The sequence below is a fragment of the Oncorhynchus mykiss genome, chromosome 17, assembly GCF_057628025.1.
Source record: "Oncorhynchus mykiss isolate SJ-2025 chromosome 17, ASM5762802v1, whole genome shotgun sequence".
In the NCBI taxonomy this organism is placed as follows: domain Eukaryota; kingdom Metazoa; phylum Chordata; class Actinopteri; order Salmoniformes; family Salmonidae; genus Oncorhynchus; species Oncorhynchus mykiss.
This window is the reverse complement of record NC_143038.1, coordinates 56,842,074-56,854,362: the sequence shown is the minus strand read 5'-3', so window position 1 is coordinate 56,854,362 and position 12,289 is coordinate 56,842,074. Positions and strand designations below refer to the sequence as shown.

Here is a 12,289-nt window from a genome sequence, read left to right as displayed (position 1 = left end):
CCGCGAAGAGGCCCGACAGGAATCTTGGTCATGGAGAGGCTTTGTACCGGCAAGGGGAGACTTGTGCATGAAGCTGCTCCCCAATTCACCACAAGGGCTAGCCGGTGGCAGCGAGCTGTAAGCGAGAGTATGTAAAGGACATGGTAAGTGTGCTAACCTCTACCTAGGCACTATACGGGTCACATGCACCCTGCGGTTGCCTGCCGACACAACCCTACATTACTGCCACAGACAAAGCACATGCCTGCAATCGTAACATTGTAGCTGAACAGGAGAGTGGTTTTATTGATTTTATTTCCAATAATCTAAAATAATTCTGATTTTCAATAAATGCATTACAATTTAGCAGATTAACACTGGAGTGATAGATGAGCAGATGATGATGTGAGAGTAGTGATACTGGTGTGCAAAAGAGCAGAAAAGTAAATAAAAACAATATGGGGAGGAGGTACTGTAGGTAGATTGGTGGGCTATTTACAGATGGACTATGTACAGCTGCAGCGATCGGATAGCTGCTCAGATAGCTGATGTTTAAAGTTTTTGAGGGATATGTAAGTCTTCAGCTTCAGCAATTGTTGCAATTCGTTCCAGTCACTGGCAGCAGAGGATTGGAAGGAAAGGCGGCCAAAGGCGGCTTTGGGGATGACCAGTGAGATATACCTGCTGGAGCGCGTGCTAAGGGTGGGTGTTGTTATCGTGACCAGTGAGCTGAGATAAGGTGGAGCTTTACCTAGCATAGACTTATAGATGACCTGGAGCCAGTGGGTCTGGCGACGAATATGTAGCGAGGGCCAGCCGACAAGAGCATACAGGTCGCAGTGGTGGGTGGTTTAAGGTGCTTTGGTAACAAAACGGATGGCACTGTGCTAGACTGCATCCAGTTTGCTGAGTATAGTATTGGAAGCCATTTTGTAGATGACATCACCGAAGTCGAGGATCGGTAGGATAGTCAGTTTTACTAGGGTATGTTTGGCGACGTAAGTGAAGGAGGCTTTGTTGCGAAATAGAATGCCGATTCTAGATTTGATTTTGGATTGGAGCTGTTTGATATAAGTCTGGAAGGAGAGTTTAGTCTAGCCAGACACCTAGGTATTTGTAGTTGTCCACATACTCTAGGTCAGAACCGTCCAGAGTAGTGATGCTAGTTGGGCGGGCGGGTGCGGCAAGCGATCGGTTGAAAAGCATGCATTTGGTTTTACAAGCGTTTTAAAAGCAGTTGGAGGCCACAGAAGGAGAGTTGTATGGCATTGAAGCTCGTTTGGAGGTTAGTTAACACAGTGTCCAAAGAAGGGCCAGATGTATACAGAATGGTGTCGTCTGCGTAGAGGTGGATCGGGGAATCACCCGCAGCAAGAGCGACATTGTTGATATATACAGAGAAAGAATTGAACCCTGTGGTACACTCATAGAGACTGCCAGAGGTCTTGACAACAGGCCCTTCGATTTGACACACTGAACTCTATCTGCGAAGTAGTTGGTGAACCAGGCAAGGCAGTAATTTGAGAAACCAAGGCTATTAAGTCTGCCGATAAGAATATGGTGAATGACAGAGTCGAAAGCCTTGGCTAGGTCGATGAAGACGGCTGCACAGTACTGTCTTTTATTGATGCCGGTTATGATATCGTTTAGTTCTTTGAGCGTGGCTGAGTTGCACCCATGACCAGCTCGGAAATCGGATTCCACAGCCGGAGAAGGTACGGTGGGATTCGAAATGGTCAGTGATCTGTTTATTAACTTGACTTTCGAAGACTTTAGAAACAGTTTGGGTCAAGAGTGTCACCCCCTTTGAATAGGGGGATGACCGCGGCAGCTTACCAATCTTTAGGGATCTTGGACGATATGAAAGAGAGGTTGAACAGACTGGTAATAGGGGTTGCAAGAGCTTCTTGTAGAAAACTCAACAGCCACTAGCTCACTTACTGCCTATGCTTCCGGCGCCGGTCAGAGATGGCCGCCTGGCTTCACGTTCCTAGGAAACTATGCAGTATTTTGTTTTTTAATGTCTTATTTTTTACATTGTTACCCCGGGAAATATTAGGTTTTATTACATACAGTCGGGAGGAACTATTGGATATACAGTGGGGTAAAAAAGTATTTAGTGAGCAACCAATTGTGCAAGTTCTCCCACTTAAAAAGATGAGAGGCCTGTAATTTTCATCATAGGTACACTTCAACTATGACAGACAAAATGAGAAAAAAATATCCAGAAAATCACATTGTAGGATTATTTATGAATTTATTTGCAAATAAATTATGGTGGAAAATAAGTATTTTTATCATAGGGCTGAGATCCCGCTAACTGGAACGATATGACAACAGCCAGTGAAAGTGTAGGGCGCCAAATTCAAAACAACAGAAATCCCACAGAAATCCCATAATTAAAATTCCTCAAACATAGAAGTATTTCACACCATTTTAAATATACACTTCTTCTTGTTAATCCCACCACAGTGTCCAATTTCAAATAGGCTTTACGGCGAAAGCACCACAAACGATTATGTTAGGTCAGAGCCAAGTCAGAGAAAAACACAGCCATTTTTGCAGCCAAAAGAGGAGTCACAAAAATCAGAAATAGCGAGAGAATGAATCACTTGCCTTTGATGATCGTCATCAGAATGCACTCCCAGGATGGGATGTTTGTTTTGTTCGATAATGTCCATCATTTATGTCCAAATAGCTACTTTTGTTAGCGCGTTTTGTAAACAAATCCAAACTCACGAAGCGCGTTCACTATGAGCAGACGAAATGTCAAAATGTTCCGTTACTGTCCGTAGAAACATGTCAAATGATGTATAGAATCAATCTTTAGGATGTTTTTAACATAAATCTTCAATAATGTTCCAATCTGAGAATTCCTTTGTCTGTAGAAAAGCCATGGAACGCTAGCTAACTCATACATAAACGAGCGTCACGAGCTTGTGGCACTCTGCCAGACCACTGACTCAAAGAGCCCTTATGAGCCCCTCCTTTACAGTAGAAGCCTCAAACATCTAGTGGAAGCCTTACATGATGAATATCCCAAAATAGGGAATGAGTTGAAAAACTACCAACCTCAGATTTCCCACTTCCTGGTTGGATGTGTTCTCAGGTTTTTGCATACCATATGAGTTCTGTTATACTCACAGACATCATTCAAACAGTTTTAGGAATTTCAGAGTGTTTTCTATCCACATATACTAATAATATGCATATATTAGCAATTGGGACTGAGTAGCAGGTAGTTTCCTCTGGGCACCTTATTCATCCAAGCTACTCAATACTGCCCCCAGCCATAAAAAGTTAAGGGGAACTGACCTCACCTCCTGACCCACAGATATCCCTCTGTCTTGCCTACATCGCTCTCCTCTCCTCCATCAAATACATTGCAAAGTCTTCTGGCTTTTTACAAACTCTTCTATTCAAGGCTTTGTCTTTATCATGTATTTAATATCTCAATGTTAAAAGTTTAGCCGATCCCAACAACGGAAACATGGCTCCCTCGGGATACATCATCAGAGTCGGTACAGCCACCCGGATTCTTCATGCTTCGCGCCGACAGAAACAAGCATCTCTCTGGTAAGAAGAAGGGCGGGGGTGTATGCCTTATGATTAATGAGACGTGGTGTGATCATAACAACGTATAGGAACTCAAGTCCTTTTGTTCACCTGACCTAGAAATCCTTACAATCAAATGCGGCCGCATTATCTACCAAGAGAATTCTCTTCGATCATAATCACAGTCGTGTATATCCTGCCCCAATCAGACACATCGACGGCCCTGAACGAACTTAATTTGACTCTATGTAAACTGGAAACCCTATATCCTGAGGCTTTGTAGCTGCGGATTTTAACAAGGCTAATCTGAAAACAAGGCTCCCTAAATTTTATCAGCATATCGAATGCACGATCCGGGCTGGCAAAACCCTGGATCATTGTTATTCTAACTTCCGCAACGCATATAAAGCACCCCCCCCCCACCCCCTCCTTTCGGAAAATCTGACCACGACTCCATTTTGTTGCTCCCAGCCTATAGACAGAAACTAAAACAGGAAGCGCCCATGCTCAGGTCTATTCAACGCTGGTCCAAACAATCGGATTCCACGCTTCAAGATTGCTTTGATCACGTAGACTGGGATATGTTCCGCATAGCGTTGGACAGTAACATTGATGAATACGCTGAATACGCATCGGTGATGTTGTACCCACAGCGTCTATTAAAACATTCCCCAAACAGAAACCGTGGATTGATGGAAGCATTTGCGCAAAACTGAAAGCGCGAACCACTGCTTCTAATCAGGGCAAGGTGACCGGAAACATGACCGAATACAAACAGTGTAGCTACTCCCTCCGGAAGGCAATCAAACAAGCTGTGCGTTAGTATAGAGAAAAAGTAGAGTCGCAATTCAACGGCTCAGACACGAGAGGTTTGTGGCAGGGTCTACAGTCAATCACGGACTACAAAAGGAAAACCAGCCCCATCGCGGACCACGATTTCTTGCTCCCAGACAAACTAAACAACTTCTTTGCTCGCTTTGAGGACACAGTGCCACTGACACGGCCCAAAACCAAAACCTGTGGGCTGTCCTTCACTGCAGCCAACGTGAGTAAAACATTTAAACTCTCGCAATGCTGCCGACCCAGACGGAAACCCCAGCCGCGTCCTCAGAGCATGCGCAGACCAGATGGCTGGTGTGTTTACGGACATATTCAATCAACCCTTATCCCAGTCTGCTGTTCCCACATGCTTCAAGAGGGCGAGCATTGTTCCTGTTCCCAAGAAAGCGACGATAACTGAGCTAAATGACTATTGCCCCGTAGCACTCACTTCCGTCATCATGAAGTGCTGGGAGACTAGTCAAGGACCATATCACCTCCACCCTACCTGACACCCTAGACCCACTCCAATTTGCTTACCGCCCCAAAAGGTCCACAGATGACGCAATCACAATCACACTGCCCTAACCCATCTGGACAAGAGGAATACCTATGTAAGAATGTTGTTCGTCAACTACAGCTCAGCATTTAACACCATAGTACCCTCCAAACTCGTCATTAAGCTCGAGACCCTGGGTCTCGACCCCGCCCTGTGCAACTGGGTACTGGACATCCTGACGGGCCGCCCCCAGGTGGTGAGGGTAGGTAACAACATCTCCACCCCGCTGATCCTTAACACTGGGGCTCCACAAGCGTGCGTTCTGAGCCCTCTCCTGTACTCCCTGTTCACTCACGACTGCGTGGCCATGCACATCTCCGACTCAATCATCAAGTTTGCAGTTGACACTACAGTGGTAGGCTTGATTACCAACAACGACGAGACGGCCTACAGGGAGGAGGTGAGGGACCTCGGAGTGTGGTCTCAGGAAAATAACCTCACAGTCATTGTCAACAAAACAAAGGAGATGATCGTGGACTTCAGGAAACAGCAGAGGGCGCACCCCCTATCCACATCAACAGGACATTAGTGGAGAAGGTGGAAAGTTGTAAGTTCCTCGGCATACACATCACGGACAAACTGAAATGGTCCACCCACACAGACTGCGTGGTGAAGAAGGCGCAGCAGCGCCTCTTCAACCTCAGGAGGCTGAAGAAATTAGGCTTGTCACCAAACACACTCACAAACTTTTATAGATGCACAATCGAGAGCATCCTGCCACGCTGTATCACTGCCTGGTACGGCAACTGCTCCGCCCACAACCGTAAGGCTCTCCAGAGGGTAGTGAGGTCTGCACAACGCATCACCGGGGGCAAACTACCTGCTCTCCAGGACACCTACACCACCCGATGTCACAGGAAGGCCAAAAAGATTATCAAGGACAACAACCACCCGAGCCACTGCCTGTTCACCCCGCTATCATCCAGAAGGCGAGGTCAGTACAGGTGCATCAAAGCTGGGACCGAGAGACTGAAAAACAGCTTCTATCTCAAGGCCATCAGACTGTTAAACAGCCATCACTAACATTTAATGTCTGCTGCCAACATACTGACTCATCTCTAACCACTTTAATAATGAAAAATGTATGTAATGAATGTATCACTAGCCACTTTAAACAATGCAATTTTTATATAATGATTACATACCCTACATTACTGATCTCATGTATATACTGTACTCTATACCATCTACTGCATCTTGCCTATGCCGTTCAGCCATCGCTCATTCATATATTTGTATGTACTTATTCATTCCTTTACACTTGTGTGTATAAAGTAGTTGTTGTGAAATTGTTAGGTTAGATTACTTGTTAGATATTAGTGCATGGTCGGAACTAGAAGCACAAGCATTTCGCTACACTCACATTAACATCTGCTAACCATGTGTAAAATTATAAAATTTGATTTGATTTGCCTAGATTAACTCTGGTCTTCAATTTAGGCAGTAAATTGTCTTGCCTGCAGAGATCAGCAAGCCGTAGCAAGTCTATATTTTAACCACACCTAAGATGTGGTTTGGAGATTGTGGTCTTTCTCTTCTTAATCCCTGTATAAAAATGTGACCCTCGGTTGTTCTCATTCAGACCCAGAGAAGAAGGTGGACTCTGGGGTTAGTAAGGGCCAGAACAGCGAGGGCACAGTGGACGAGGATCCTCCAGGGGAGAAGTTCTACTACGACAAAACAAAGTGCTTCTTTGACAGTCTCATCTGAGATTTAATTTTAGGTATATAAAAAAAAATAACAGGTATTTTTTAAACCATTTTCCTGTTTGATGATGGAGTGGTGAATTAAATCTGACTTTTTTCTCCCCTCTGTGTGTATCAGGACCACCTGGGCGGAGTAAAGGACGCTGAATGTGGAGACGTTTAGGGTTCCGGGTCGATTTCTGAGGGGCAGTGGATTCTGAGTGGTCTATCGTGGCAGGAGTGCTGGGAGTGCCAACCCCATGCCCAAAGTGGACAGTGCAAGGGTGTGAAAATGGATATGCAGTTTTTCCACCTCACTTGCTGTCCTTAACGTTAGCTTTTTGTCTCGTTTTAGTTTCCTAGATGCTTTCCAACTACAATCACTTGGCATCTCTTTTTGTTTGTTTTAATCTTTTACTGTTATTTATGTAAGAGTTGACACTGAAGTGTCCGAAGATTCCTTCCCTCTCTCTTGAAACACTTGTTATTGGCCCTGTAGTAATTAAATCTAAATGACCAAATTTTATATTTTATGGTTTCTTTTCTCCTTTGTGCCTTGTCAAAGTTTAATCTTTTTTTTTTTGTCTGGCTTGTAACTATTTGCACAGTAATCACAATTGTGTACTTCATTTATTCTGACCACTAAGAAACTTTCATTCATGGTAATGTAATTTCTCTACATATTAGAAGAAGCATCCAATTCTTGATTTTGCTCAATGAGTGGAAGGGGGAGCCATTATTCTTTGTTTACTTCTTAGAGATTGGACCAAAGCAATGTACCTACATTTTATTTTCTACATTTGGGCATGTCTAATGAATGCCCAAATGTATACACATTTTCCACTTGCTAACTTGGTTATGGTTGTACAAAAGCAAATAATTGTATTTCTCTTGAAAGTGAAAATTCACATTGACACTGTGGGAAACTTGTATTGTTACTAATCCATTAATAAACTACATGACATATTGATTGTGTTTGGATTTTTCACATTCTGCCAACAATGAACTTCAAACAATTTGCAGAAGTGATTTGATCTCAACAATATGTTTACATGCTGCTCCAACTTTTATTTTTTTATTTTTTTATTTCACCTTTATTTAACCAGGTAGGCAAGTTGAGAACAAGTTCTCATTTACAATTGCGACCTGGCCAAGATAAAGCAAAGCAGTTTGACAGATACAACTGTACTGTAGTGTTAATAATTTGTATATGCTGGTGTGCAGAAATCGGCTAGCTAGTTGAACCTGGGGCCCTGGTTGTCTAACTCACTCAGGTCAAGGTGTTGTCAGGGCTAGAGATGGAGTCCAGGTCTGGTTCTGCGGCAGAGTTTGAGTCTCCCTCATAGTAGGGGTGAGGGTCATGATCACCCAGCTCCTGGCCTGGAGCTTGTATGGAGACTAACCTCTGCAGTGAGAGAGGGGAGATGAGTTGGCTGTCTAGAGCAGTAGTAGCAAACTAGATTACATGTCACTAGGTCTCCAAAAATAAGTTTAAGGCTTTGCATATGTAACAGGGTTATATTAGTGATTACCCTTGCCACTTTATTGTTAAGCCAATGGGTTTTTGGTTTTATTTTTGTCTTGTCTTCACCTACTCAACATGGCATCTTATTGGCTGGATGTTTCAGTTAGAATCATCCCAGTGAACAAGCACCAAACCAGCGGTAATTTCAGCCTCTAGTTGTGTAACAGAGTACCTTCAAGTAGTACAATATTTCCTGCGTAAAACAGATGACATACATTGTTTGAAATTGATCGGTGTACTGTAAAGCTTGAAAAGTTAAGTGGATGAGTCATAATGAAATTCAGACCAATTTAAAACCAAGCCTGCATACTCTATCCACGTTTAAATGAATCTGACATTAATGCATACTTTATACATTTAGCTGTAATTGAACGAACAGATGTTGAAAATGTTGTTCACCAAGCTCCAAGCTCCACAACATTTAGATTTCTAAGGGCTCAAACCTGATTGATGGTACGGAATAGTGATATTCACCTTAAAGTTATTTTATAGACGGTTTGATGGTTCAGCAATAAAACAGAAACATGTGCAACTATGGGGCAAAACAGACTGGGTTGGCTTAGATTGTTGACATGTAAACTATATTTAATCTCCAATGTTTATTGAAAACACGAATAGCTAGCTAGCTCATTTTTGCCATATTAACATAGACTTGACATCAGTCAAAATACCTCAAAACAAGACATGTTATCAAGAACAATATAAAACTTGCTGAAATGAGCCACCTACAATTCCCCAGAATTGCAACACAGATTTCTGCGCCATTGGATCGCGAGCATCGTTTTCGTGACATGTCAGCTCACCCTCTTTGAGGGTTGTTTCTCTTCTAGTTTTTATGAGAAATATTACAGTGACAAATTCCAGATTGTCTGCAGAATCAAATAACATACAGCTCCGACACCCATACGTACCCCACAAGACATGCCACCAGGGGTCTCTTCACAGTCCCCAAGTCCAAAAACTAATTCACGGAAACACAGTTTTATACAGAGCCACAATCGCATGGAACTCCCATCTCCAATTACTCAAGCAAACAGCAAAATGACCTTTAAAAAAACAGATTCAACAATTCAAGGAACGGCGGGGACTGAGGGCACACACAAACACACGCACACACTAGTGTGTCGTTGGCATACTCTACTTGAAGGATGAACTTCCTATAAGTGGTCCTTTTCTTGACTCATTATCGCGTAACAGTACCATGATGTGTAATTCGCCTCCTGTGGTGTCAACACTCAAAAGCCCTGAGTTTGTTCTCCCCTTCACTACACAGGAGAAATATGGCTCCTCATTCAGCACAAAGACAGTCAGCCGTCTCTCTGCCCCATCCTCATAGTCCAGGGGCTTCAGTCACACAGTACAGAGGAGAAGTTGTTAGGTCTAGGTTATGCTTCAATCACTATCAATGTGCAAAACAATGGCATTTCATTTAAGGGCAGCAGAAACGTGATTTGCTACCTTCTTTTGAATTTTGTGATTTTTTTAAAAAGACAATAAAAAGCTTCAAAATAATATCCTGTCTAAATTAAAAATGCATGGCATGGTCGTAAAGTACAGGGTGTAACATGAGAGTTTACCTATCCACTATATCTCAGTACAGGTGGATGCAATACAATGCATGAAATGCAGTCTGATAACACCAACTTTCACAACTGTCAGGATTACATCATTGGTTTCTGAGTCAGTCGCTATTTTAACGTGTCCTCTCTCATCTCCCTCGATGGTGTATTTCACCTTCCATGCCAGTGTCCAATCAGCCCAGCCAATTCATTAACTTGATCTCCACTGTAAAACATAATCTAAACATGATTTCCCCTTGCCTCTAGCCTAACATTTGGTTTGCAACAACAGGTATTCGTACAAAAGTTGTCTGTATCTAGACATTTGCAACATAGTTTCAAAATAGAAATTTGATCTCCAATGTTCTGTTAAGAATTAACGTGTCACAGACCAGACGGGCATCTTTAGATGTGTCGGGACTAGGCCTATATTTTAGTTGGGGGATGAAATAGTAGCCTATGAATACATTTAGCAAAATAACATTATAGTGAGGGCGTGCTAAACTACTTTTTTAGCACAGCTGGGCTGATCTACGGTACTTAGCTCAGCATCATACCTATGACTGCAGCACAACCATGCGAAACAAATTGTTTAGCACACCGTCTCTTGTACAGTTGCTTTATTGCTAGCTAGATAGCAAACTTCAGCTAACTCAATCAAGTCCAACATTGAACCTAGAATGACAGTACAACACTAGCTGATTGTTGTTTTGTTTAAAAAAAAATTCCATTGTCATTTACTTGGATATGTCCATGATAATGACATTGATGCGTGAAAAACCATATGTTTGATGTTTGATACTATTTCACTCATCTGCTCCAGCTATTACCACGAGCCTGTCCTCCCTAGTTAAGGTGCCATCAACCTTCTGTGTCTCAAAAGTGAATGTTGCTTTCCTCTCCCCTGGTTTCAAAAGGAAAACATCCACCAGCTAGCTAGGTAGCTAAGCAATGGAAGGTGCACAATCCATGGCTACAAAGCTAACTGGCTAGCTAGCTACCTACTGGCTAGCTAGCTAGCTACTGGCTAGCTAGCTAGCTACTGGCTAGCTAGCTAGCTACTGGCTAGCTAGCTAGCTACTGGCTAGCTAGCTAGCTACTGGCTAGCTAGCTAGCTACTGGCTAGCTAGCTACCTACTCTTTAAGTTAGCTTGACTTACTACAAAGTAATAGAGTTGAGAAAAAAAGTTGCTATTAGAAATGTGTTTTATTGTCTTCTGAATCCAGTATTCTCCTGTCATGAATGTAAAAGTTATATTTTGCGATCTCCCAAAATAAATGTAATCTCTTGACAAGAGGTTCAGTCAGTGAAACCAAGTAATCTCCATGGTAAACAGAGACTCTTTCTGCTGTACATGCCTTCAAACTTCCCTAAAACCCTTCAAATATGCCCTTACTTGAGGAAATGTTTGAGGTGCTCTATGCAACACCCTTAACCTTAAACAATTCCCTTAGGTAAGGACAAAGTAGTCCTTAAGGTAAACCCTTGAGGGAAACACTTGGTTGACCAACTCCCTGACTACAATGGTGACCTTTATGGCCGACCTTTATCCATTCAGACCCTGGTAAATCTCATTTAATTTTATTGACAGGACAGGAGCGTTCTTCAGAATGTTTAAACATTCCAGAACAGCTCATTGCTGTGTAAACTTACAGCTCAAGTTCACAGAAACAGAAAGCACATAAGCATTATTAAATTAACTATAAGAGATTGAAATGTATAGACTTAGTCAAATATCTATCTTGTGACCCGTTATGGTTGGTAGGGGATTGTTGCAATCCTCAACATGGAAGACCACAGTAGTTGAACTAGACCAGTGGTTCCCAAACTCCAGCTGCGTACCCCCTAGCACCAGGGTCAGCGCACTCTCAAATGTTGCTTTTGCCATCATTGTAAGCCTGCCACACACACACACTATACAATACATTTATTAAACATAAGAATGAGTGTGAGTTTTTGTCACTACTGGGCTTGTGGGATGTGACAAAGAGCTCTTATAGGACCAGGGCACAAATAATAATATAATAATAATCAATAATTTTCCTCATCCCGTCAGTAGAGGATGCCTGGTTGCTCTTCAAAAGTGCTTTCAACACCATCTTAAATAAGCATGGTGCCCTTCTTGGGTTGTGCTGTGGCAGAGATCTTTGTGGGCTATACTCGGCCTTGTCTCAGGATGGTAAGTTGGTGGTTGAAGATATCCCTCTAGGGGTGTGGGGGCTGTGCTTTGGCAAAGTGGGTGGGGTTATATCCTGCCTGTTTGGCCCTGTCCGGGAGTATTATCGGATGGGGCCACAATGTCTCCTGACCCCTCCTGTCTCAGCCTCCAGTATTTATGCTGCAATAGTTTATGTGTCGGGGGCTAGGGCTAGTCTGTTATATCTGGAGTATTTCTCCTGTCTTATCCGGTGTCCTGTGTGAATTTAAGCATGCTTTCTCTAATTCTCTCTTTCTTTCTTTCTCTCTCTCGGAGGACCTGACCCCAAGGACCATGCCTCAGGACTACCTGGCATGATGACTCCTTACTGTCCCCAGTCCACCTGGCCGTGCTGCTGCTCCAGTTTCAACTGTTCTGCCTGCGGCTATGGAACCCTGGCCTGTTCACCG

At 43.0% G+C, this 12,289-nt stretch overlaps 1 long non-coding RNA gene across 1 annotated transcript; it reads left to right on the top strand.

The window, feature by feature from the left end:
• Positions 1 to 1,376: 1,376 nt before the first annotated feature.
• Positions 1,377 to 7,567, top strand: LOC149976090 (uncharacterized). The gene is made up of 3 exons (XR_016488036.1): positions 1,377 to 3,555; positions 6,495 to 6,635; positions 6,737 to 7,567. It is a non-coding gene; the product is annotated as an uncharacterized LOC149976090 (long non-coding RNA).
• The last annotated feature ends 4,722 nt before the right edge of the window (positions 7,568 to 12,289 follow it).